The sequence below is a fragment of the Myotis nattereri genome (genome assembly GCF_964212035.1).
Source record: "Myotis nattereri genome assembly, chromosome: 5".
NCBI lineage: Eukaryota > Metazoa > Chordata > Mammalia > Chiroptera > Vespertilionidae > Myotis > Myotis nattereri.
Genome location: NC_138080.1, coordinates 7663903 through 7689513, shown reverse-complemented (window position 1 = coordinate 7689513; position 25611 = coordinate 7663903). Strand labels below are relative to the sequence as shown.

Sequence of the window (25611 nt, the reverse complement as noted above, 5' to 3'; positions counted from 1 at the left end):
ATTTTTGTCATCACTTTATATTGTTCATTATATTCCACAAATGAGTGAGATCATGTGATATTTATCTTTCTCTGACTGGCTTATTTCGCTTAGCATGATGTACTCCAGTTCCACCCAGGTTGTTGCAAATGGTAAGAATTCCTTCTTTTTTACAGCAGCATAGTATTCCATTGTGTAGATGTACCACAGTTTTCTAATCCACTCATCTGCTGATGGGCACTTAGGCTGTTTCCAAATCTTAGCTATTGTAAATTGTGCTGCTATGAACATAGGGGTGCATATGTCCTTCCTGATTGGTGTTTCTAGTTTCTTGGGATATATTCCTAGAAGTGGGATTACTGGGTTAAATGGAAATTCCATTCTTAATTTTTTGAGGAAACGCCATAGTATTTTCCACAGTGCCTGCACCAGTCTGCATTCCCGCCAGCAGTGCACGAGGGTTCCTTTTTCTCCACATCCTTGCCAGCACTTGTCGTTGTTGATTTGTTGATGATAGCCATTCTGACAGGTGTGATATGGTACCTCTTTGTTGTTTTGATTTGCATTTCTTGGATGATTGTGACTTTAGCATGTTTTCATATATCTCTTGGCCTTCTGCATGTCCTCTTTTGAAAAGTGTCTATATAGGTCCTTTGCCCATTTTGTGATTGGATTGTTTATCTTCCTTTTGTTAAGTTATATGAGTTCCCTATAAATTTTGGAGATTAAACCCTTATCGCAGATAACATTGGCAAATATGTTCTCCCATGCAGTGGGGCTTCTTGTTGTTTTGTTGATGGTTTCTTTTGTTGTGCAGAAGCTTTTTATGTTGATGTAGTCCCATTTGTTTATTTTCTCCTTAGTCTCCAATGCCCTAGGAGCTGTGTCTGTGAAGATATTGCTACGACATATGTCTGCTATTTTACTGCCTATGGAGTCTTGTAGGATTTTTATGGTTTCCTGTCTTACATTTAAGTCCTTTGGCTATTTTGAGTTTGTTTTTGTGTATGTTGTAAGTTGGTGATCTAGTTTCATTTTTTTTGCATGTATCTGACCAAATTTCCCAGCACCATATACTGAAGAGACTCTCTTGAGTCCATTGTATGCTCTTGCCTCCTTTGTCAAATATTAATTGAGCATAATGGCTTGGGTCAATTTTTGGGTTCCTCTGTTCTGTTTCATTGGTCTATATATCTGTTCTTGTGCCAGTACCAGGCAGTATTGAGAACCGTGGCTTGGTAATATAGCTTGATACCTGGTATTGTGATCCCTCCAACTTTGTTCTTCTATCTCAGGATTTCTGTGACTATTCGAGGTCTTTTTTTTATTCCAGATGAATTTTTGGAGAGTTCATTCTATATCTTTGAAATATGCCATTTGTATTTTAATGGGGATTGCACTGAATCTGTAGATTGCTTTGGGTAGTATGGACATTTTAATGATGTTGATTCTACCAATCCATGAACATGGTATGTTCTTCCACTTGTTTATGTCTTCCTCTATCTCTTTTTTCAATGTCCTGTAGTTTTCTGAGTACAGGTCTTTTACCTCCTTACTTAAGTTTATTCCCAAGTATCTTAATTTTTTGTGTGCCATGATAAATGGGATTGTGGTTGTTGTTGTTTTTTGTTTTTGTTTTATTTCGTTTCTCTATCTGTGAGCTCATTATTGGTGTACTAAAAGGCCATAGATTTCTGGATGTTAATTTTGTATCCTGCTACATTGCCAAATTCATTTATTAGGTCTAGTAGGTTTTTGATGGGGTCTTTGAGGTTTTCTATGTATAGTATCATGTCATCTGCGAATAAGGACTGTTTTACTTCTTCTTTTCCAATTTGGATGCCTTTTATTTCTTCTACTTGTCTGATCGCTATGGCTAGCACTTCTAGTACTATATTGAACAGGAGTGATGAAAGTGGGCATCCCTGTCTTGTTCCTGTTCTTAGGGGAAACGAGTTTAGTTTTTGCCCATTGAGTATGATTTTGGCTATACGTTTGTCATATAAGGTTTTTATTATGTTGAGGTATGATCCCTCTCTTCCCACTTTGCTGAGAGTTTTTATCAAGAAAGGGTGTTGGATTTTGTCAAATGCTTTTTCTGCATCTCTTAATATGATTATGTGACCTATGTCTCTCAGTTTGTTTATGTGATGTATCACATGTATTGATTTGCAGATATTGTACCATCCTTGCATCCCCAGAATAAATCCCACTTGGTCATGGTGTATGATCTTTTTAATGTAATACTGAATTCGATTTTCTAGAATTTTGTTGAGGATTTTAGCATTTATGTTCATCTAGGAGAGGGGTGGGCAACACCTGGCACGCATGCCAAACATGGCACACCAGTCTTTTGCTGGCACCCAAAACCTTCTCTTATAATCTTCCATTTACAATTGTGAATCTTTGTTCTCAGTGATGAATTTTGTTAAGTCTCGCAATAGGAGTAGCCTGACGGATAAAAGTAGTAGCTCATGCATATCTCTGAAGGTCACGAAATATAAACTTGATGTAAAATCTCTGTCATCAGTGATGCAGCAGCAAAAGTCCCACTGATAATATCAAACGGAGTCATAAAGTTTTCTGTCAGACTATCAGTGTACATTAAAAAATGAATGTATTTTTCATCATCATATACTGTGTTTTTGTCGCTCGAATGAATTTTATTATTTCTTCAAGTTTCTTCACATACGAACACCGTAAGAGATATCAAGTAGGCGTAACATGTTCTCAAAAAATTTGGGTTGGCACGCAAAAGAATTTTGAGTCAGAGATTTTGCTGGTTTTGGCACGCACTCACAAAAAGGTTGCCTACCCCTGATCTAGGATATTGGCATGTAGTTCACTTTTTTTTGTGGTGTCTATCTGGTTTTGGGATTAGGGTAATGCTGGCTTCATAGAAAGAGCTTGGAAGTGTGCCTTCCTCTTGAATTTTTTGAAATAGTCTGAGGAGGATAGGTTTTTAGTTCTTCTTTGAATGCTTGGTAGAACTCCCCAGTAAAGCCGTCAGGACCAGGGCTTTTGTTTGCTGGAAGATTTTTGATTGCTGCTTCAATTTCTTTGGTAGTTATTGGCCTATTCAGGTTTTTTTATTCTTCTTGATTGAGTTTTGGGAGCTTGTATTTTTCTAATAATATTTCCATTTAATCTAGGTTGTCCATTTTGTTGCAATAGAGTTGTTCATAGTAATTTCATAATTGTTTGTATTTCTGTGGGATCAGTTGTTACTTCACCTCCTTCATTTCTGATTTTGTTTATTTGGGTCCTCTCTCTTTACTTCTTGGTGAGCCTGGCTAGAGGTTCATCAATCTTGTTATTCCTTTCAAAGAACCAGCTCTTGGTTTTGTTGATCTTTTGTATTGATTTTTTGGTCTGGATGTCGTTTATCTCCGCTCTGATCTTTATTATTTCCTTCCTTCTGCTTACACTGGGCTTTTCTTGTTGCTCTCTTTATAACTCTTTGAATTGTAGGGTTAGATAATTTATTACCATTTTTCTTGTTTTTTGAGGTAGGCCTGTAGAGCTATGAACTTCCCTCTCAAGACTGCTTTCACTGTGTCCCATAGATTTTGTATTGTTGTGTTTTCATTGTCATTTGTTGCCATGATGCTTTTTATTTCTTCTTTGATCTCTGAGGTAACCCAATCATTGTTCAATAACATGCTATTTAACCTTCAGGTGTTTGATTTTTTAAAATTGTTTTTATTGTAGTTGATTTCTAGTTTTATGCTGTTGTGATCTGAGAAGATGCTTGATACGATTTTTATCTTCTTAAATTTGAAGAGACTTTGCCTGTGTCCCAATATGTGGTCTGTCTTTGAAAATGACTCATGTGCACATGAGAAGAATGTATATTCTTTGGCTTTGGGGTGAAATGTTCTGAAGATGTCAATTAATTTTACCTGATCTGGTTAGTCATTTAGGATTGATATTTCTTTGCTGATTTTTTGTTTAGAGGATTTGTCCAGTGGTGTTAATGGGGTATTAAAGTCTCCTACTATGACTTTATTGCTGTCAATCTCTCCCTTGATATCATCCAGAATTTTTTTTTATGTACTTAGGTGCTTCTGTATTGGATGAATATATGTTTACCAGTGTTATATTTTCTTCTTGAATTGCTCCCATTAGTATTATGAAGTGGCCTTCCTTATCTCTTGTTATGACCTTCACTTTGAGGTCTAATTTTTCATATATATAAGTATTGCTACCCCAGCTTTTTTTCATTTCCATTCGCCTGAAAAACCTTTTTCCATCCCTTCACCATCAGTCTGTGCGAGGCCTTTGTTCTGAGGTGGGTTTCCTGTAGACAGCAGATGTAGGGGTCATGTTTCCTTGTCCACTTACCTACCCAATGTCTTTTGATTGGGGCATTTAATCCATTTACATTTAAAGTTATTATTGATAGGTACTTGTTTGCCACCATTTTCATTCTTTATGCCAGTGTTCCTTCTTCCCTTCCTATTTCTTCTTTTTATAGCAGACCCTTTCGCATTTATTGCATTGCTGATTTGGTGGTAATAAACTCCCTTAGTCCTTTTTATCTGTGAAGTTCCTGATTTTACCCTCAATTTTTATTGATAGTCTTGCTGGGTACAATATTCTTGGAATCAGACCCTTGCTTTGCACGACTTCGTATATTTCATTCCATTCCCTTCTGGCCTGATGTGTTTCTGTTGAGGAATCAGTTGATAGTCTGATGGGAGATCCTTTGTACCTAAATTTCTGTCTCTCTCTGGCAGCCGTTAAGATTCTTACTTTGTCATTGGTGTTTGCCAATTTAATTATAATGTGTCTTGGTGTCAGTCTTTTGGGATTTATCTTGTTTGGGACTCTGTGAGCTTCTTGTACTTGTGTGAATTTTTTCTTCCCTATATCAGGAAAGTTTTCTGTCAATACTTTTTCAAACAAGTTTTCTATTCCTTGCTCAATTTCCTCTCCTTCTCTCACTCCTATTAAGTGGATGTTGTTTCGTTTCGTGTTGTCCCAAAGTTCCCTTAGGCTCCCCTCAGGTTTTTTAACTTTTTTTTTCTAGATGCTGCTCTGGTTGGGTATTTTTGCTTACCTTGTCTTCTAGTTCACTTATGTGGTCCTCCGCTTCTTCTAGTCTACTGTTGATGCTTTCTACTGAGTTCTTTATTGCAGTGATATCATTTTTCATTTCTTCTTGGTTCTTTTTCTGCTGGGAGCCAGTCCATCCTTGCTGTTTCAAGGGACCTGGCATATATGGCATACTGTTCTTAATATGTTTGCTCACCTTCTTGGCACTATGTGTTTTAACCAAGGTCACCTCTCTGAGAAAGGTTGTTTCCCAGGTAGGGATTTTCCCCTGAAGTTAGGGAGGGAATAAAACCCCTTAACTAAGTGCCAGGCGGGTAATTAATCACTTTATCTACGAACAATCATGCTTAAGCTACATAATCTTTACTCCCTGGAATGGAGATAAGAAACACCCTAACCTTTGGAATAGAGATTGATAGGATTGGAATCAACTGGTATAAATACAGATGTAACAAGACAACAGAACACAAAACCTAGACACAGAACCTACAAAGAACCTAGAGACAGAAGAACTTCACTGGAGAGAACATGGCAAAAGATCCTGGACAGAAACTGGCCACAGAACCTAGAGACAGAACCTAGCGATAGAACCTGGCTGAAGAACCTAGAGACAGAACCTGGCTACAGAACCTGGATAGAACATGGCAAGAGAACCTGACTAGAACCTGGTGACTGAATCTGGCTGGAGAACCTAGTGAGGGAACATGGACACAGAACCTGGCTGGAGATCCTAACCAGAACTTCGCTGGAGATCCTGAACAGAACTTGGCTGGAGATCCAGACCAGAACTTGGCTGGAGATCCTGGCTAGAGATCCTGGCTAGGCTGCTGATCAACTGAACGCTGTCTCCATGTCATTCCTTCTTTGCTGACTCCGTCTACACCTTTGGGGACCCCTGGACCTGCTGGGGTTGGACCCCAGCATTTTTCATTTCCTCTTGGTTCTTACATTGGTGAATTTGTCTTCCATCCTTTTCAGTGACCTTATGACCATTGCTCTGAATTCTTTCTCTGTCATATTGCTTGCTTCAATTTCATTTACTTTCTTTTCTGGTGATTCCTCCTTTTCTTTCATATGCAGGCTGTTTCTTTGTCTCCCCATGATTGCTCTCTCAGTGTGTCTGGTTATGTAGCTCTCTCCTGTGTTGACTTAAAGGCACAAAATACAACACAACAAGACACAACGTACAGGGCACCAAACACAAATGTGTTCACAATACTAATAATCCCAAATAAAGGTGACCATCAGAGAAAAGAGAAGTAGGGAAAAGAAAGGAGTGCAAAAATGATATTGAGAAAAGGAAAAAATGTAAGAGAGAGAATAAAGTGAAGAAAAAAGAAGGGAAAAATATATGTATATGGGGAGAAAACTCCAATAAAACAACAACTAATCCAAAAAATGCAAACAACAGACACCCAAACAACAAACACCCAGATGAATCTGAGAAGGCAGAGCTTATTTCCAGAAGGTATGGTCAAGGAATTGAATGAATGGGGAAATAGCCACAATTCAGTATAGAGGAGGTAGAAAGAGAATGAGAGTGTAAGAAGAAAAGTAAAAAACAAAATACAATAAAATAAAAAAATATTTAAAAGAAACTATGTATAAAAATATATATAAAAGAATATATATATAATTTTCCCCTTCCTTTAATCTGTCTATGTATGTATTCATTTACTATTAGAAAACAATAGGTCTGAGGTGGTGATTGAAATTAATTCAGCTATTAGTAGAAGAAGAGAACAAGTGAGGAGAGGAAAAACTGAAGTAAAAAACAAACAAACTAACTAACCAACCATTAAAGAAACAACACCAACAAGACAGAAAGAAAGAAAAAGAAAAAAAAAGAGGAAGAAAAATATTTTGGATAGTGAAGAAAGAGAAGAGAGAAGTGTGCATGGACTTGGAGCAGGGGAGAGGAAATTAGATATATGAATAAAATCAATTTTTAACAGGGAGTAAAAAGAAAGGATAGAGAAAAACTAAAGCAGGAACAGGGTAAGAGAAACAGGGTGATAAAGGGGAAAAGTGAGGAAGAGAGTGTTGGCATAAAGAAAAAATTCAGATAGAGTAAAATAATCCTAAAAAATAAAAATGAAATGTAGAACACTAATCCTAAAATAAAATAAAATAAAATAAAGAAAAAATAAAATAAAACTTTAAAAAGGTAAAGTAATAGTAGTAATAATAATAATAATTAAAAATAAAAATATAATATAAAAGTAAAATTAAGTGAGAAAAACATTTTGGTTTCTTAAGTAAAAGATAAAAAATAAAAAAGTGAAGTAGTAAGGTTGTTTACTTCCTCTACTGTTCTGCTTGGCACATCTGTTTCCTATCAGGTAGTCAGCACAGTATTGAAGTTCCCTTCGATCAACCGTTCCTCTGTGTCATAAGCCACAACCCTATTTTCAAGCAGGCAGGATCTCTCTGCTCCCTTTGTTTCTCAGCCTGCCTTTAGTTGTATTTACACAAGAGTCAATTTCTGATACAACCCCTGGGTGGCAGTGTTTCTGTGTTAATAGCCAGGGCTAAAAGTCCCCTCTACCCAGTGTTTAGATTTTTCTTTCTCTGCTGCACTTAATATTTGGTTGGAGGGACGGACTGCCCTAGAGCTGGTTTCCTGCTCATCTCTCCTTATTCTGATCCCCAGTTTCCATAAAAACAACTTTCCCCTGCAGTCTCGGTGAGTATTTTTAATTGGAAGATCCTATGTACTGGACTTAGCAAGCAAAAGCAAGGAGTTAAAAAGGAAAAAAGCCAAAGGAAGTGCACCGACTCCCCTGGCACTGTGCAGCTGGTATAGAAATTCAGGCTGCCTTTCTGGGCCCAGCCCAGCTGTGGGCTAATATCTAGAGTCCCCTTCTGCCAGCAGCCCTGTGGACCCCCTTCCACATTTGAGAGCTACACTGACCCCAACGGCTGGCCGCGGATTTTGTGGAGCGCAGTCTTCCTCTGAGACTAGTCCCCGCTGGGCGCATTTCTCCCTCCAGCCTGGATCCCAGATCTTACCTTTCTCTAGGTGATATCTGACCTTTCCATCCACCAGTTGCCTCACCAGCTATGTTTAATTCGCCAATTCCAGGTGGGTGTTGTTTGATTCAGCTGTTCCTTCTATTTGCTCTGTGAGAAGGTGCAGGGCCTGTCCGCATATTCAGTCCCCTGGACAGACTTTCTTGGTGCCTGCAGTCGGGGAGGCTGGAGTCCTGGTGTTCGTGGGTTCGCAGCTGAGGCAGCTGGTCCCTGGACATTGTGGTTGTAGGGTTTCGGGAGGTATCTGAGGTCTCCCCAGTTGAAGGTAAGGCTGGGCTTTTGATCACAGCTGGTCTCCCCTTTAAGATGGCATGATCTCTATGGCAGAGCCGGTGCTCCGGGAGAGATTTCAGCAGCAGTAGAGGCTGCCCATCCAGGGGAGCCTGGTCCGCCAGTCCACAGCAGTCCTGTGGAATATAGCTGTCCTTCTCTCACAAATACACGTCCACGCACTCTCCTTCCGTTCTCTCACTCACACACTATCTTGCAGCCTTCCATCCCATTGGCAGCCATCTTGGATCCCCAAAGACTCAATATTATCTGTTTTTCTCAACTTGATCTATAGATTGAATGCAATCCCTGTCAAAATTCCAGAAAGTTTTCCTGTGGATACCAACAAAGTGATTCTAAAGTTTATATGAAGAGGCAAAAGAAGCAGAATAGGCAACTCAATATTGAACAAGAATAACAGAGTTGGAGAACTGACACTACTGCAGAGCTATAGTAATCAATACAGTGTGGTACTGGTGAAAGAATAGACAAATAGGTCAATGAACAGAATAGAAAGCCAGAAATAGACCCGCATAAATATAGTCAACTGATCTTTGACAAAGTGGCAAAGGCAATACAATGGAGTAAAGATAGTCTTTTCAAAAAATGGTGCTAACAATTCACTATAGCTAAGATCTGGAAACAGCCTAAGTGCCCATCTGTAGATGAATAGATTAGAAAACTGTGGTACATCTACACAATGGAATACTATGCTGCTATAAAAAAGAAGGAACTCTTACCATTTGCAACAGCATGGATGGAACTGGAGAGCATTATGCTAAGTGAAATAAGCCAGTCAATGAAGGAAAAATACCACATGATGTCACTCATTTCTGGATAATAAAGACCATTATAAACTTATGAACAAAAATAGATACAGAGGCAGAGCTGCCTCGAACAGACTGTCAAACTACAGCAGGAAGGCCGGGGAGGGTGGGAGGGCAGGAGGGGAGTGGGTAAGAGATCAACCGAAGGACTTGTATGCATCCATATAAGCATAACAAATGGATATAAGACACTGGGGGGTAGGGGAGGCCAGGGGATTGTCAAGGGCGGGGGGGGGGGAGGGAAAGGAGACATATGTAATACTCTTTGTAATACTTAAAGCAATAAAAAAAAAGAAAAGAAAAAAAATGGTGCTAAAACAACTGGACATCCACATGTAAATGAATGAATGAATGAATGAATGAATCCCTAGCTGTTTTGGCTTTGTGGATAGAGTGTCAGCCTGTGGACTGCGGCATCATGGGTTTGATTCTGGTCAAGGGCATGTACCTCAGTTGCAGGCTTGATTCCCAGCCCTGGTCGGGGCACATGCAGGAGGCAACCAGTGGATGTGTCTCTCTCACATAGATGTTTCTATCTCTCTGTCTCTCCCTTTCCCTTCCACTGTCTCTAAAAATCAATGAAAAATATCCTCAGGTGAGGGTTAACAACAAAAATAAATAATAAATAAATAAATAAATAAATAAATAAATAATAATCTAGGCACAACCCTTCACAAAAATTAACTCAAAATGGATCATAGGCCTAAATGTAAAACACAGAACTATAAAACTCTGGTGTGGTAATGACTTTTTAGATAGAACACTAAAGGCACAAACTGAACTAAATTAAAATTTAAATATTCTGCACTCCTAAAGATACTGTTAAGAGAATGAGAAGACAAGCCACAGACTGGGAGAAAATATTTGCAAATGACACATCAGATAAAGGACTGTTATCCAAAGGACTGAATGGATAAATAAATCGTGCTACATTCATACGATGGAATATTATATAGTTCTAAAAAGAAATTGGCTGTTGAGCCATGAAAAGACATGGAGGAACCTTAATGCATATTAATAAGTGAAAGAAGCCAATCTGAAAAGGCCACATATCGTATTCCAACTGTATGACAGTCTGGAAAAGGCAAAACTATGGAGACAGTGGAAGAATCAGTGGTTGCCAGGGCTGGGGGCAAAGAGGATGAATTGGTGGAGCACAGAGGATTCTCAGGGTAGTGAAACTACTCTGTGTGATACTGTAATGGTGAATGCATTTGTCTCAAACCCATAGAACGTACAACATCAAGAGTGGACCTAATGTAAACTATGGACTTTGGGTGATAATGATGTGTCAGTGTGGGCTCACCTACTGTAACAAATGTAACTCTTCCATGTGGAATGGTGACAGTGGTAGATGCTTCTTGTATGTGGGGACAGGAGTACATGGGAAGTCTCTGTACCTTCCATTCAATTTTGCTGTGAACCTAAAACTGCTCTTTAAAAAAAAAGTGTACTTAAAATTAATGAGGGAAGGAAAGGATGGAGGTAAAAGAAGGATATCCAAGCCCAGCAGGCAGATTCCATTAGGTCTCAAGATCTGAGTAGAATCCCTGTGGTCTAAGGCCTTACCTTCTGCACCCATGACTCCCCTCTTGGAATCACTCCATTTTCTTGAAGTGTAGAACATATTTGCAGCTCAGTAGCTCTCTTTGCCTATTTCCTGCCTGTAGAATGTTGGCAGTCCAACCACTGCCCTTTTTCACTTTCTCCCTTTCAGTCTAAACATGAGTTTTCTGCTGATACAACATTCTCAAATACCTGTGTGTCTCCCGTGGTTGTCAAGGGGATGCACACCATCAGAGAAGAGGGTCCTCCACAGATCTTTCCTGGGCAAGCCCATCCCATTCCCGGCTTCTGCCGAGATGGTTGAGCGCAAACACAAGTCACACACTTAATTTCTCCAGCCACATTGTTGGCTTTTTGTGCAATGCACACTTTCCCAAACACAATATCCTAATTTGAGCATCTTTTGCTATTTGGACATACTGAGAATTACCCCCATCAGGTGCTGGTTCATTTTTGCTTGACAATTTCTTCCTCAATTTATCTCTTTCCTCTCACATTTTACTATACACAAGGAGAAATCAGGCTGCATTTTCAACATTTTGCTTAGAAATCTTCTCAGGTTTATTATTTACAAGTTCTGCTTTTCACTTTTCACCCAAGTTCTCTCCACTTTATAACCAGTTCCCTCCAGTCTGCAGTGCCGTGTCCCTCCCTCCCTTCTGCGCACTCACTGGCAGTGTCGCCAATGTCCGTATTTCCACCAACAGTCTATTCAAGCCAGTCCAGGCCTTTTCCATCCTCTGTCTCAAAAATTTCAAGCCATTGCTGAATTCCAAAGCACTTCTACATTTTCAGGTATTTGCTGCATCCAGGTGACAGGATTTGTATTTGTTTCCTGGGGCTGCTATAACAGAGTTTCACAAACTGGGAGGCTTGAAAAAAACAGAAATTTATTCCCCCCACAGTTCTGGAGGCTGGAATTCTGAAATTAGGGAGGGTGTTGGCCGGGCTGCGTCCTCATCTGGCCCTCATCTGGCCTGGTCTGGGCTCTTCTGAGCTCGTCCTGGTTGTTGGCAGGTTTTAGCTCCTGTGGCAGTGGGATCCAGATCCCCATTTCCTCTTGGCCTTCAGCTGGGCTGCGCTGAGCTCCCAGAGGTCACACACATTCCTCAGCCTGTGGCCCCTCTGTCTTCACACCACAGCAGCAGTAACGTCCTTCTCACACTGTGACTCCTGGACTTCCTTCTGCAATCAGCCAGGGAAAACTCTGATTTTTAAAGGGCCCTGCTATCAGGTCAGGCCCACCAGGGGAGTGATCGTCCGCCCCACTGATCAGGGACCATGACTCCATCTGCAGAAGCTGATGGCAGCACCTAATTAGCATTTGATTGGATAACTGGGAGAAGTTGTGTGCACCAGACAGGAATGTCAGGGCCTCTTAAGATCTGCTCCTCTCTGTTCCACCCAAGGACAGCCGGGGTCCACCCTCACTCCTCCCTTACCCACAGGGAATAGATGCTTGAGCCTTGATGCTGGCTCTCCTCTCCATCTGTAGGGCCTCAGAAAGTTACATCCTGCCTCTGAACATCCATTTCTGCAGCTGCAGTGTGGGGATCCTGAAGACCCAGCGTCACAACCAGGCAGAACCCCTGGCCCAGACTGCACCGCCTCTGCTATCATCGGTGTCCTCCTGGGGCTCCAGGAAGTGGGAGACAGTGACGCCGCTCCTGTCCCAGGAGTCCCTTAGTTCTGTGGTCCTGGGAATCCCCTTACTCTCTCTCGTGCACTTGAAGAGACAGAAGGAACAGATGAAGCCCATCGTGAGGGCTGTGGCCGTGGGGATGAGACCATCCTTGCTTTCTGCCTGGTGGGTGAGGTGACTGGGTTGGAGGGGGGCGGACAAGCAGAAAGGTGAAGGTTCGGAGCAGGGTCCTGGGGAGAGGAGGATGAATGGTCCAAGGTCCCTTCTGCAATCAGCTGTCCTGTGGAAGACCCCATGCCTGGCCTGACTCTGACCTGTCTCTTATTTCAGAAAGAGGGCTGGGCACTCTGCATTTGTGTGGCCAAAGTCACAGTGTGCGGGACATGACTAAATGGCAGACTCTCATCAAAAGCAGATGTTTATCTCCAGATGCCATCCCATTGAGTGCATAGCCTGAACAAATAAACAAATTACTCTGCAATTTCAGAAGAAAGCATTCCTGTCAGGAATGGCTTTCTGTGAATTTCAAAGGAGAAGGTTCCAAAACAGAAATCTGCTTAGATTGGAAATGATACCCCCTTCAACTCAATTATTTCCTTATGTTCAGAGTCTGATAGAAGGAGGTGCAGACTGAGGCCCTGCTGTCCACATGGTGCTGAAAAGACTGGATAGATTCTGTGCAGCAGGAAGTATTTCACTCATTCGCTTGCTGAGCACACTCACCTGCAAGTGTGAGCACGTCTATGCCCTGCTCTCTGACCAGTCCCCAGGAGGTAAGAGCCAGCTGATGGCCACAGTGGGGCAGAAGGATGGAGTGGCCTACCCCAGGGATTTGGACCCGGGCAGAGGGAGGGCATCCAGGCAAAGGCGGTAGGGGACAGAGGGGAGTGCAGAGCTTGGTGCTATCTCACTGCAGCTGGAACCCAGAGTGTGTGGAAGAGGGAGGGGTGGATGCTGAGCCATCTTTATGAGGCAGGCCTTCAGTAAGCATGGGCGAGGGGAGCAAAGGACCCACACCTTCCAAGTGCCAAGCCTCGGCAGGGAGACCGGTGGAACCCCGACGAATGAGCTTAGGAGGTGACAGTGGTACCTGCCCACACTGTAGGGTCCTCCACAAACATGTCTGCAGACAGGCTGCCCACAGCCTAGGAGGGCATCAGAAGGCTCCTGGGCCCTTGCTGAGGATGCCAACTTCTGACCAGATCTATGGCCTGCTTGATCCCTGACCTCTGGCTCCTTGGGCTTTGGCCACCAGGATTTGCACAGGAGACTAACCAGGAGCCCTACCTAGGGCTGGCCTTTTCCCTGCTGACTCCAGAGCTATGTTTGGTTAGGGAACACATGCCTGGCACGGTCCACAGGAACAGTGGGACAGCAGTGTGAGGGGACAGAGGGAGGGTCAGTCTGGTTCCCTGGCAAAGGGGCCAGTGGGAGAGTGTTCTGAACTTTCCCAAGCCCGCACATCTTTTCCCTGAGGGAGAAGCTGCGGGAGGGATATGAGGAGAGATCCTTGATTTACTCCCCATCACCTACAGACAGGAGGGAGTGAGCCCCAGGCCCCACCGCACCCCTGCGGAGGCGAGAGCAGAAAACGGGCTCAGAGCGGCTCTCTGGGCAGTGCAGATCGGCTCAGCAGGGCAGGCCTTTCTCCTCAACTCCAGTCCTGTATTTCTGGGTCATCACTGAAAGAGGCCAAACAAGTTTCAAAAAGCTGAAGGAAGTCTAAATTAAAAAGGAGGAAAATTCACTGATACAGAATCTTCAAATGACGAGGCTCTACTATGATTAATAAATACATTATGGACTAATTAATGGTTTGTGCTCCATTCCTCTCACAAAGGATCATGCTGGCTTACAATGAAACATCTATGCAACACTGAAAACTGGATTAGGGCTTAGGGAGCTCTCACCCTCTTGTTGAGGAGACAGACCAGGAAAGGGGGCAGAGACACCTGGGGGAGTCTCTCCGGAGTCCCTGGGTGGAGGCCACATGAGCGGGTGTGTGATGGCCCTGGAGGGACGTGAGCCACTGCAGTGGTCCCAGAGAAGCAGGCTCTCTCCAGAAGCCTCATCCCCCTGAGCTGCCAGGGCTGATCTTTGAGGGGGGATTGGGGCAAGTGCCCCACACTCTTGTCCTGGAAGCTGCCAGTTGCCTCTGTAATCTGAAAATGTTGGAACTGAACATCTATTAGATTAGGGAGGACTCCAGGGTCTTGTAAGTGCTGGTGCTCCTGGCTGATTTTTATTTTTCTGTAAGCAGAAATGCAAACAGCCATGTTAAGCCTTGTTTCCCTTCTCTCTTCCTTCTGAGCTTCTGGATTAGCATAGTTAAAATGTGTCCTGATATTGCAAGGCAAGTTTAAAAAACACACCATTGAATTTACTGTCCGACCACAGAAATAAACTGCTGAGATTGATGAAGACGTGACCTCCTCCCTGCCACCTCCGTGAATGGGCCAGTGTCAACACACAGACAGGGCTGAATGCATCAATGGACTGATCTGAAATTACACAAACACTAGGGGCCCTGCAGACCCACATGAAGACAGGCAGACACATAAAAACTTGAAACACATGGAAATTCACAGACCCACCTGGAAGGAAACACAAAGATGCACAGAAGAATGGAGGCCCACATGAAAATAGGTAGGCTCATGGGGACATGCAGATAGGCATACACAGCATATACTCAGTGCACCTTGTTCTGAAAGATCTTAGAACAGCTCATAAAGGACACAGAATTTCTCTGAAAATAGATTAGTTACAAGAAAGAAAATGGGAGAAAGGACAGTGATGTCACATAGAGCTGGGAATGAAAGCAGAGACACAGTGATGACAATGTGGTGATAGCCAGGTTCCTGAATCAGTCCTCATGCACCTGAGCTGATGGGTATAACTGTTCCACATGTCACAGGTGAGGATCTGCAGGCCCGGGAGCCTGTTCTGCATCTTTTGATGCTGTCCCCAGGTGAAGTGCAGAACCTTCCGGCAGGAGCTGCTCTCAGCGATGTTGATGACCAGCACCAGGCGTACCTGGTACACGTTGGTGCCTATTAGTGACAGGACAGGCCTTCCACCTGAGGTTGCTGTGCTGTCAGTGTCCTCCATGCTCCAGATGAATGCGGTGGCTTTGGAATTGAAAAGGGCCATTGCTGGGTCGTGAGGGGCTGTCTTTTCGAGCTGAGTGTTGTTTGGGGATCAGAGAGGGTACTCTGAGGACAGGCTGGAGACAGGTTTGGACACACCCTTATGTCACCATCTCTCTGTCCTTTGTTGAGACAGAGGTAAGGTGGACGTCCAAAAGATGGTTCCAGTTGTGCAGCCATATGGCCACAAGCATTTCCCTCTCTCTCCAGGCCCTTCCCATCTTTAGCCATCTGGGTGGGAGGGAGCACCCTGGTGGGAGGGAGCAGTCTGGTGAGAGGGAGCAGCCTGGGAGAGAGGGAGCAGCCTAGGAGAGAAGGAGCAGCTGGGTGAGGTATAACAGCTGTGTGAGGTGAGCAGCCATGTGAGAGGGAGCCATCCCAGGTGTCCATGGAGCATTGATGAAGCTGAGACATGCTGGAGCTGGCTGAGAGGTCCTTTTTCTAGAGGACATGCTGGAGCTTCCTGGATAGAGGTGGCAGCAAGGCCAGTCCTGGAGAGGGAGGGAAGCTGTGGCCATGTGGCTACACAGCTGGAACCATCTCTTGGCTGCACACCCTTTCTCAGTCCCAACAAAAGGCAGGAGGCCACTGTGAATCCTGTTTCTCTTGGGGAAATGTAGACTCAGGCCCCTAGATGCCGAGGGGCACTATGGGCCCCACAGGGTGGAATGGCAGGAGAGGGTTTCGGGCCATTGATGGGCCCTGGAATGTACTTTAGAGAATATGTGTGGTCTCACCAGAGGGGACTGACATGCTGCTTCCAGGAAGGGTGGAGCCGCCCTCCTGCACCCCCTATACCCCTTGGTGGGGTGGGACCATGGGGGCCATATGAGGTCACTCACAAGAGGGCCAAGGGTCAACAGTCAGCCCTCCTTGGGTTGCCAGGTCCTGGGCCCCAGGGACATGATTTGTTCTGAGCAGTCAGGCCTTGGATTGCTGTGGGGGTTTTCCTCCTGTTTAGATGACTTCTCAGCTGCTCAGGCCTGACACACCCCATCATTCCCTTTAACCTGCCCCTTGCTCTTAGAGCAGTTCACATCCCCCACCCCAGGCTGGCTGTGCTCTCTCTGCACAGGGATCAGCCTCCCAAACTGAGGAGTAAGTGCTGTGTGAATGAATAAAAAACTCCCACTGTACAGGCAGGAGAGAGGCCTGAACGGGACTGGGGCAGCCATGGGCTGGGGTCTCCCAGGTGTCCCCAGCATCTGGCTTTTCTGCCCAGGTAGGTATGCAGCCCCTGCTTGCCCATCATGTTACCCCAGGCTCTGCCCTCCCTCCCTTAGACTCCCTACCCCAAGTACTAGAAACCCACCAGTCCCCCCTGCCTCTACCCTAACTCTCTAGAGACGCTCTCCTAGGCAGGGGCTCTGGCTGCTGCCCTCTCCTGCTGTCCATGCTTGGACCAGACCGCAGCCCACCTGGTCAGTTCCTTCTTTCAGGCTCCTCCACAGAGCCACCCAGCTACGTGGCCCCAGGTCCCATCCTTCAGAAGGAATAGAAAGAGGCGGGCTAGTGCCCTGGCTTTCACCCAGAGTTGCTGCTCCTGGCTCTGCATTGTTGCTTGAACGTTCCCCAAAGTTGTAAATGGTAGGGTCCTCAAAGTAGGTGATTTCAAACTCCCCCAACAAGCGTCAAGTGCAGGAGCAGCCAGGCTCTTTGCTTCCTTCCTTCTGTGGGGTGAGCCTGTCTCAGTGCTGTGAGTGTGGGCTTTCTGAGGCTAAGCTTCTCACATTTTTCTCCCACCCCACGCACCAGCTCAAGGACAGTGACCATCTAAAATCATGTGTGTATTCTGAACCCTGGTGGCTAACTTGGCTAAAAACAAAATAAAACAAAACAAAAACAGAGCCTAGCAGCCATCCCTGCACAGGGCCTCTCAAGCAAATCACACTTCACAGATATGCCTGCACTGTGTCTGCCTGCACTGTTTCTGCCACCTGAGCCAGCCCTTATAAAGGAGTTCCTAAAATCCTATTTCAACCAATAGGACTGAGGCTTTCTCCACCCAATCAGAGCAGCTCTATTTTGACTAATCAAGACAGTGTCCCTTTAGACCAATCAAACTGCAAGGATTTGGAGTCCTCATTTGCCTGAAAAAGGACCAATCAGGGACCCTGGGTGGGGACTTCTGTCCATGTAAATCAGCTCCCCTTGGGTTGGGAGAGCACACTTTCCTTTTCCACTGAAGGGGGAAGGCTGTGTGTCCCTGGTGAGCAGAAGCACTCAAGGTGTCTCTTGAGAGCAAACCAGTGCAGCACAAAGCAGACCAGCATGGAGCAGAGCATCAGGAGGGCTGTAGCACAGCAGACTGTATAGCTGGAGAGGAGCCTGGCCCAGGGCTGCCTGGCCCCAGACCTGTCCTGCAGCTTTGCTGTATCCCAGTTGAGCTTTTCCATAGCCCTGCTGTCTCCACAGCCATCCTGTATTTACAGCCACGCTGTATCACAAACTGTTTTGCACTAAATAATTTCCCTTCTCACCACACCCCAAATTAAGGATTCCTCTTGATGTCGAATTAGCACCAACAACCATTGGTGTTGGTCTCTGTGCATGGACCTAAATGTGTATGTGTGCATAGATCTATGTGTGCAAGTCTCTACGTGTGTGCATGGACATATGTGTGTTTCTCTGTGTGTGTGCATGTGTGTGCATGGACACACACACATATGAGTCTGCAGATGAATGTGTTTCAACCCACTTGCAAAGCTTCTTGGAGATCAGGGGTGTATGGTACTTGCCAGGTCAGGCCCTGCCTCCCAGTGCTGGGACCTGCAGCCTTTCCTAAAACCTGCTAGGATGTCTGAGACCCTCCACATATATTGGCCTTTAAATATACAAAGAAAGCTGCTAAATTGAAATTACTGATTTCCAAAGTAAACTTGGATAACTCCTTTAAAAAATATTTCTCACTTAAAAAATGCACTAAATGCGAGGGATGCAAAGCATCCTCATACTGTGCTTCAGTGTGAGGGGTCTGCCTAGCAGGATGGTCTTCCAGGTCCCACAGAGCCCCAGTCTGCATCTGCAGGCCAGAGGTGCTTTCTGTGTATCATCCTCTCTGAAGGCTGGTGCACCCAACACATTGCAGGAGTCCCGGGTCACTGAAGGGGGGGCTGGAGAGTGTGGTCCCCCAGCTTCTCCGCCCACTCACTCAGGGTCTGTGGGACTCTGACCCCTCACCACTTCATCTGGGCTGAGAGGTACACACAGATTCCCGGGCCCAGAACCCCGGAGAACCCAGGGATCTGAATCTGTAGCCTGATGAACACCCTTTTCTACACCCTAAAGCTTGTAGACCTGTGAACTCCTTTTTCCAAAAGAGACCATACCTGTTACTAAGCCCCTTCCCCTGAAAAGGGACAGAAATGTTCCTTTCCCACAGGACCTGCACACCCAGGAAGTGGCCACCTGTCGTGGCTGTATAGGCTCGGGCTGAGGGCTCTCTGGCGGGGGTCAGGGCACCGCAGGCAGGAGGACTCCCTGTGGCAGGGTCTTGAAGGTGTGGCCCATGGCTCTCAGAGAAGGGTTGCTTGGGATGCTGGCAACTGTGGACAGCTCTGAAGCTCCCCTGAGGGGTTGCTAGAGCCACTGAGATGGGTATCACTGAGCTTGCAGGACAAGCTGGACTGCCATGGGTGGCTGATGGCACTGGGCCTGGGGAACCCAGCCCACAAGGGCTGCCAAAGCCTCAGCCCCACCTTCAGGCCAAGTGGGAAGACAATGTCCCAGGAAGGCTTTGCCCCGCCCCCGCCCCATGGCTATCTGCCCTAGATAGAAATGGCCTGGTCCTGTCTGACTCTTCACCAGCCTCTTACCCTTCCTGGGGTCAAGGTAGGGGTCAGGTATGCAAAGGTGTGAGTGAGGCTGGAGGTGGCTTGGAGGAAGGCCAGGGTTCACTCTGGGTGGGCTGTCAGCAGTCTCTGAAAAGACCACTGATGCTGCTACAGGACAGAGTGAAATTCACATAACAGGAAATTAACCACATTTAAGTGAACAATTCAGTAGTATTTGGCACGTTCACAGTGTTGGGAAGCCATCACCTCTGTCTAGTTCCAGGATATTTTTATTACCCCAAATTAAGACCCGTATCTAATAAGCAGTTTCTCCCCATCCCTTCCCTGGTCCCTGGTATCACCAACCTGCTTTCTGTGTCTATGGATTTGTCTACTCTGGACATCTACACTAATAAAAGAGAAAAATGGTAATTGGTGTACGGCGATACCGTTTTCATTGGCTAATCAGGGCTATATGCAAATTAACTGCCAACTAAGATTGGCAATTAACTGCCAACTAAGATTGGCAGTTAACTGCCAACAAGATGGCGGTTAATTTGCATATGTAGGCACAATGCAGGGAGGCGAAAGGGAAAGCAGGAAGAAGCCCCCTGCCACTGACAGTGATCGGAAACCCAGGGGGGAGCTAAGAGCTGGGGGGCAGGGCAAAGGCTGCCCTGGGGCCACCTTTGCCCTGCCCCCCAGCCATGATCGGAGAATCAGGCGCCTTTGCTGCCCTGGCCAGTGATAGAAGGAAGTAGGGGTGGAGCCAGCGATGGGAGCTGGGCACGGTCGAAGCTGGCAGTCCCAGGAGCTAGGGGTTCCTTGCCTGGGCCTAAAGCGAAGCCCACGATCGCGGCGCCCCCCACTGCCACTGCAGGTCCCCGCTGCCTGGGCCGGACACCTAGGCCAGAGGCGTTAGGCCTGGGCAGGGGCGGAGCCTGCAACCGCGGGGAGCTGGGGGTCCCCTGCCCAGGCCTGACACCTCTGCCGGAGGCCTCAGGCCTGGTCAAGGGGCCGATCTGGTGATTGGTGATCGGAGGGTGATGAGGGTCAACTCCTCTGGCCGAGGCATCAGGCCTGGGCGGGGGGCGGAGCCGGGGATTGGGGGGATATGATGGTCCCCTTGCCCAGGCCTGAAGCCTGGGTCAGAGGCATCAGGCTTGGGCGCGGGGTGGAGCAAGCGATCAGAGGGAGATGGGGGTCCCCTGCCCAGGCATGATTCCTGGGCCAGAGGCCTCAGGCCTGGGCGGGGGCCAGAGCCAGTGATCGGGGGGAGATGGGGGTCCCCTGTCCAAGCCTGACACCTCTGGTGGAGGCGTCAGGCCTGGGCAAGGGGCCGATCAGGCGATTGGAGGGTGATGGGGGTCAACGCCTGAGGGCTCCCAGTATGTGAGAGGGGGCAGGCTGGGCTGAGGGACACTCTCCCCGCCCCCCCCCACACCCAGTGCACGAATTTCGTGCACCGGGCCCCTAGTTTCATATAAGTGGGATCACACAAAATGTGGCCTTTTGGGTCTGGCTTGTGTCACTGAGCATGATATTTTCAGGGTTCATCCATATTGAAGCTTGTGTCAGGGCTTCGCTCTTTTTTGTGGCTGTATGATATTCTGTGTGTTAACCTAAAAATAAAAGGCCTTTCAGAAAAAGGCAACAGTCCTGGCTAGCTTTCTCAGTGGTTAGAGCATCAGCCCTCGGACCAAAGGGTTGTGGTTTCGATTCCTGGTCAAGGGCACGTACCTCAGTTGTGGGTTCAATCCCCAGCCCCAGTTGGGGCTTGTGCAGGAGGCAACCAATTGATGTCTCTCTCATGTTGATATTTCTCTCTCTCTCTCTCTCTCTCTCTCTCTCTCTCTCTCTCTCTCTCTCCCCCCTCCTCCCTCCCTTCCACTCTGTCTGAAAATCAAAGGGAAAAAACATCCCTGGGTGAGGATTTTTTAAAAATGCAACACACATTTATTGAAATCATAAGAAAAGCTGTGAGACACGGATTCAGGCAGAAGCCCAGAGAGTGTCCTGATTAGGAGACAAAGGCAAAGGGTGTTTATGAGAAGAAGAAGGGGAACAATTACCTCAGTGGAAGGAGGCATTTGTATTGGTGCAGATAAACCAACATAGTGCCGCTAGTTTTAAACAATGTTTTTAATTTTCAGTAAGCGGCCATCAGTCCAATAGTCATAATATCTGCTTTCTTACTATCCTTGCAAGCAGTTCTTTGGGACACAATGTTGCTTAGGCTCAGTTCAAAGGTTGTACTGCCCTGTTTTAACATCCCAAAGATTTGAAGCATAAGACTTGAAAGGCAGTTCCTCTGGGATGGCAGCTCTAACTCCATTTTAAAGTGGCTCCATTTATAATTTTTCTTTGACACGAGTTAACCTGTTCACCATTGGTGGACACGGGGCTGTTTCTACCTTTTGGCGATTGTGAATAATGCTGCTGTCAGCATGGGTATGTGTGTTTACTTGAGTCCGTTTTCAGTTCTAGAAACTCCATTCCCTAGGAGTAAGATTGCTGGATTACATGGTAATTCCATGTTTAACTTTCTTAGAAATCATCATTCTATTTTCCATAATGAATGTACTCTTTTGTATTCCCACCTGCATGACACCTGGATTCCAATTTCTGTACTTACTGACACCTGTTATTTTCTGGGTTTTGTTGTGTGTGTGTGTGGTTATTTTTGTTAGTTTTATGTTTTATTCTAGCCATCTAGATGTGATACTAGATGTGATACTTTGTTATGGTTTTGATTTGCACATCCCTATTGACTGACTGGTAATGGCGGGCATTTTTTATGTGCTTGCTGGCTGTTTGTGCGTCTGTTTGACATGTCTGTTGAAGTCCTTTGCCCATTTTAACTGGGTTGTTTGTCTTTTTCTTGTTGAATTGTAAATAATTCGTTATATGTGATGCATACTAGATTCTTTTCAGATATATGACATAAATATTTTCTTCCATTTTGTACAGTGTCTTTTCACTTGCTTAATAATGTCCTCTGATTTACAAAAGTGCTTAATGTTGATGAATATCAACTAATCTATTTTTAATTTATTGCTTGTGTTTTGGTGTCATATCTAAGAATTAATTGCCAAATCCTAGGCCATGATGATTTGCCCTGTGTTTTCTTCTAAACATTTTATAGTGTTTTTTTAAAACATATTTTATTGATTTCTTACAGAGAGGAAGGGAGAGAGATAGAGAGTTAGAAACATCGATGAGAGAGAAACATCGATCAGCTGCCTCCTGCACATCTCCTACTGGGAATGTGCCCGCAACCCAGGTACATGCCCTTGACTGGAATCGAACCTGGGACCTTTCAGTCCGCAGGCTGACCCTCTATCCACTGAGCCAAACCGGTTTTGGCAACATTTTATAGTTTTAACCCCCTGATCTATTTTGGCTGATTTGGGTGTTGAGGTGCAGCCGGAGTCCCATCCTCTGCATGTGGCTATCCGGTTGTCCCAGCACCATTTGTTGATGAGACAATTCTTTCTCCCTGAATGGACTTGGCAATCCTGGCTAAATCCATTGACCGTAGTTGCCTGGTGTGTTTTTGGACTCCCAGTTTCATCTTATTGTTCCTATGTCTGTCCCTATGCCAGGACCTGCCCCTGCACTTGAGCCACTGCTGTTCCCTCATTCTCACCAGAGCTCCCATTTTCCCAGGTATCTGCGTCCCAGGCCCCTCCCCAGCTTTATCTCTGATTCACTATCCCAGCCTGGGCCTCAGTCTCTCCATCTGCAGGATGGAGGGAGGGGCGGGGTATGTTACAAATACTTCACTCTAAAGGCAGCCGTGGGCAAACTACGGCCCGTGGGCCAGATCTGGCCCGTTTGAAATGAATAAAACTAAAAAAAAAAAAAAAAAAAAGACCGTACCCTTTTATGTAATGGTGTTTACTTTGAATTTATATTAGTTCACACAAACACTCCATCCATGCTTTTGTTCCGGCCCTCCGGTCCAGTTTAAGAACCCATTGTGGCCCTCGAGTAAAAGAGTTTTTCCACCCCTGCTCTAAGGCCACTTTAGTAGCAGCCTGCAGGTGTTGGCACTGGCCCTTCTCCACTAGTGTGACCTATGTCCATCATGGAGGCGACCCCACTCGTGGGGAGACCACTGGCTCCTTCTCATCTTCCTGCCCTCCCTCTGTCACCATGCAAAACTGAGATGAACCTTTCCTGAGGTGGGCTGGACATGGGCTCCTGCTCCATCCTCATGACCCAGAGTGTTGGTCCAGCATCCCTCATCCAGGGACTGTCCTGGCCAAGAGTGTGGCCCCGTCAAGCTCTGGGGCCATCAGGCAGCCCAGTTCCCAGCATACAGCATCCTCCCAGCCAGAATGTGCAGGTGTGAAGTTCTAGCTCAGGGGTGGGCAAACTTTTTGACTCGAGGGCCACAATGGGTTCTTAAACTGGACCGGAGGGCCGGAACAAAAGCATGGATGGAGTGTTTGTGTGAACTAATATAAATTCAAAGTAAACATCATTACATAAAAGGGTACGGTCTTTTTTTTTTTTTAGTTTTATTCATTTCAAATGGGCTTGATCTGGCCCGTGGGTCGTAGTTTGCCCACGGCTGGTCTAGCTCCAACACCTGCACCCCTGGGCTCACATCCCAGCTCACCTGCTTCTGTGCCCTGACCCTGGGCCAGTAGCCACCTGCCCTTATAGTGGAGGGTGACCTAGTGCTGTGAGGGATTGAGCTTGTCTTTCCTGCTCCCTCCTGAGTATGAACCCTGAAGCCTCAGGATGACAGCAGTCAGGATGAGTCATGTCCACCCAGCTGGGCAGGCATTTGCTGGAGGGGTGTGTGCGTCTGGAGCACTCTTGCCCTCAAGATGACCACTGCCCCGGGGTTCACCTGCGGGCTGGATGCTACACAGAGGAAATTCATGTGAGGTGGACGCTGAGTGCTGACAATAAGCTGACCAGGCAGGGGGACAGCTGAAACTCAAAGTCCAGAGAAGGAGAGAGTGAAAGTGGGCCTGGCTGGTGTGGCCAGAGCACATGTGTGCATGAGTGCCATGAATGTCACATGTGTGCACGCGTGCCAGAGCATGTGCATGTGTGCGACTGCATGTGTCCAATGGTGGGGCAAAAGTTTAATGGCCACCATAACAAGAAGGTATTTTCAGACAAACGAACAAAGCAGGCAACTCCACAAGTATAATGGTATTTATTACAGGATGATCTATTCACGTGGGAAGATTGGGTCAGACAGGGCACTGACCCAGCAGTTCTGCGCAGATTATCTCAGCTCACAAACCCCTGTTACTGTACCGTTTTTTTTGTTGTTGTTGTTGTTGTTTTTTTGTTTGTTTGTTTTTTTTATATATAGCACAACTCGGGCACTGACAGGAAAACACAAAGAATGCAGTAATGCAAGAGCCATTTCCTGGTGGCCTGTGGTAAGTGATTGTTTATAATCAATACTATCACCACTTTGATATTTATGTTGGTTGTCATGCCATTCTGGCTGTTGCTAACAAAATATTCATGGCTGCATTTAAAGGAACACAGATAATCATCAAATAGAAAGCTCTGATATGCTCACTGAGGACAGTGAGGTTGGTCAGAGGTGACAACATGAAACTAACACATGAAATGAAATCTGGGACACAAAGATGGAGTTGGCTTTGTCCCCATCTACTTCTATACAGCATGAGTACCAATGTGCCAGTGCATATGCAAATATGCATCTATATGCAGTGTACACACATGCATACGCACAAGTGCATGCGTGCATGTATGCCAGGGCTCATCTGTGATTGCATGCCTGCAAGTGTGTGATTACATGTGTGCATGTGTGAGATTGTATGTTCCAGCATGCCTGCCTGTGTGTCTGGTGTGGACTGATGCCTTGGATAGCTGACAGAGGGCAGGGGTCTAGCAACACCCTCAAGGTGGCTGTCCTGCAGCTGCAGTGATGCCTGCCAGGGGACGGAGCAGAACTGCAAAGCATGCTGAAGGCAGGCCTCTGGCGGTGGGGAGCAGGGTTAGATGGAGGCTGAAGGGCCATGGACCAGGCAGTAAGGGGGACAAGCCCAGAGCAGATGGAACAGATGGAAAGGTGGGTGTTTGGGCAGAATCTCTGGGCAGTGGTGACCTTTAGCTAAGGGATGAGAGGGATAGGATCTGGGGGCAAGAGACCCGTCACTCCAGACTCCAGGTATGCTGGAATCACAGAACCCAGGGCCAGGCTGGACCTGGGCCCAGAGAACCCCACTAGGGAGGGGTCCTGGCTGGCTCCCAGAGTGTAAAGCAGGGTAGGTGGAGTCCAGTACCAGCTCCCGAGTGTCTGTTGGTCTTCCTTG

The 25611-nt window shown here is 46.0% G+C and overlaps 1 pseudogene across 1 annotated transcript in view; it reads right to left on the bottom strand.

Moving 5' to 3' along the window:
- Positions 1 to 15483, bottom strand: part of LOC308519326 (zinc finger protein ZPR1-like) — a 33596-nt pseudogene extending 18113 nt beyond the window's left edge. Inside the window, exon 1 of the transcript in view lies at positions 15254 to 15483. The product of the transcript in view is annotated as a zinc finger protein ZPR1-like (transcript). The remainder of the gene's footprint in view (positions 1 to 15253) is intronic.
- Positions 15484 to 25611: the final 10128 nt, after the last annotated feature.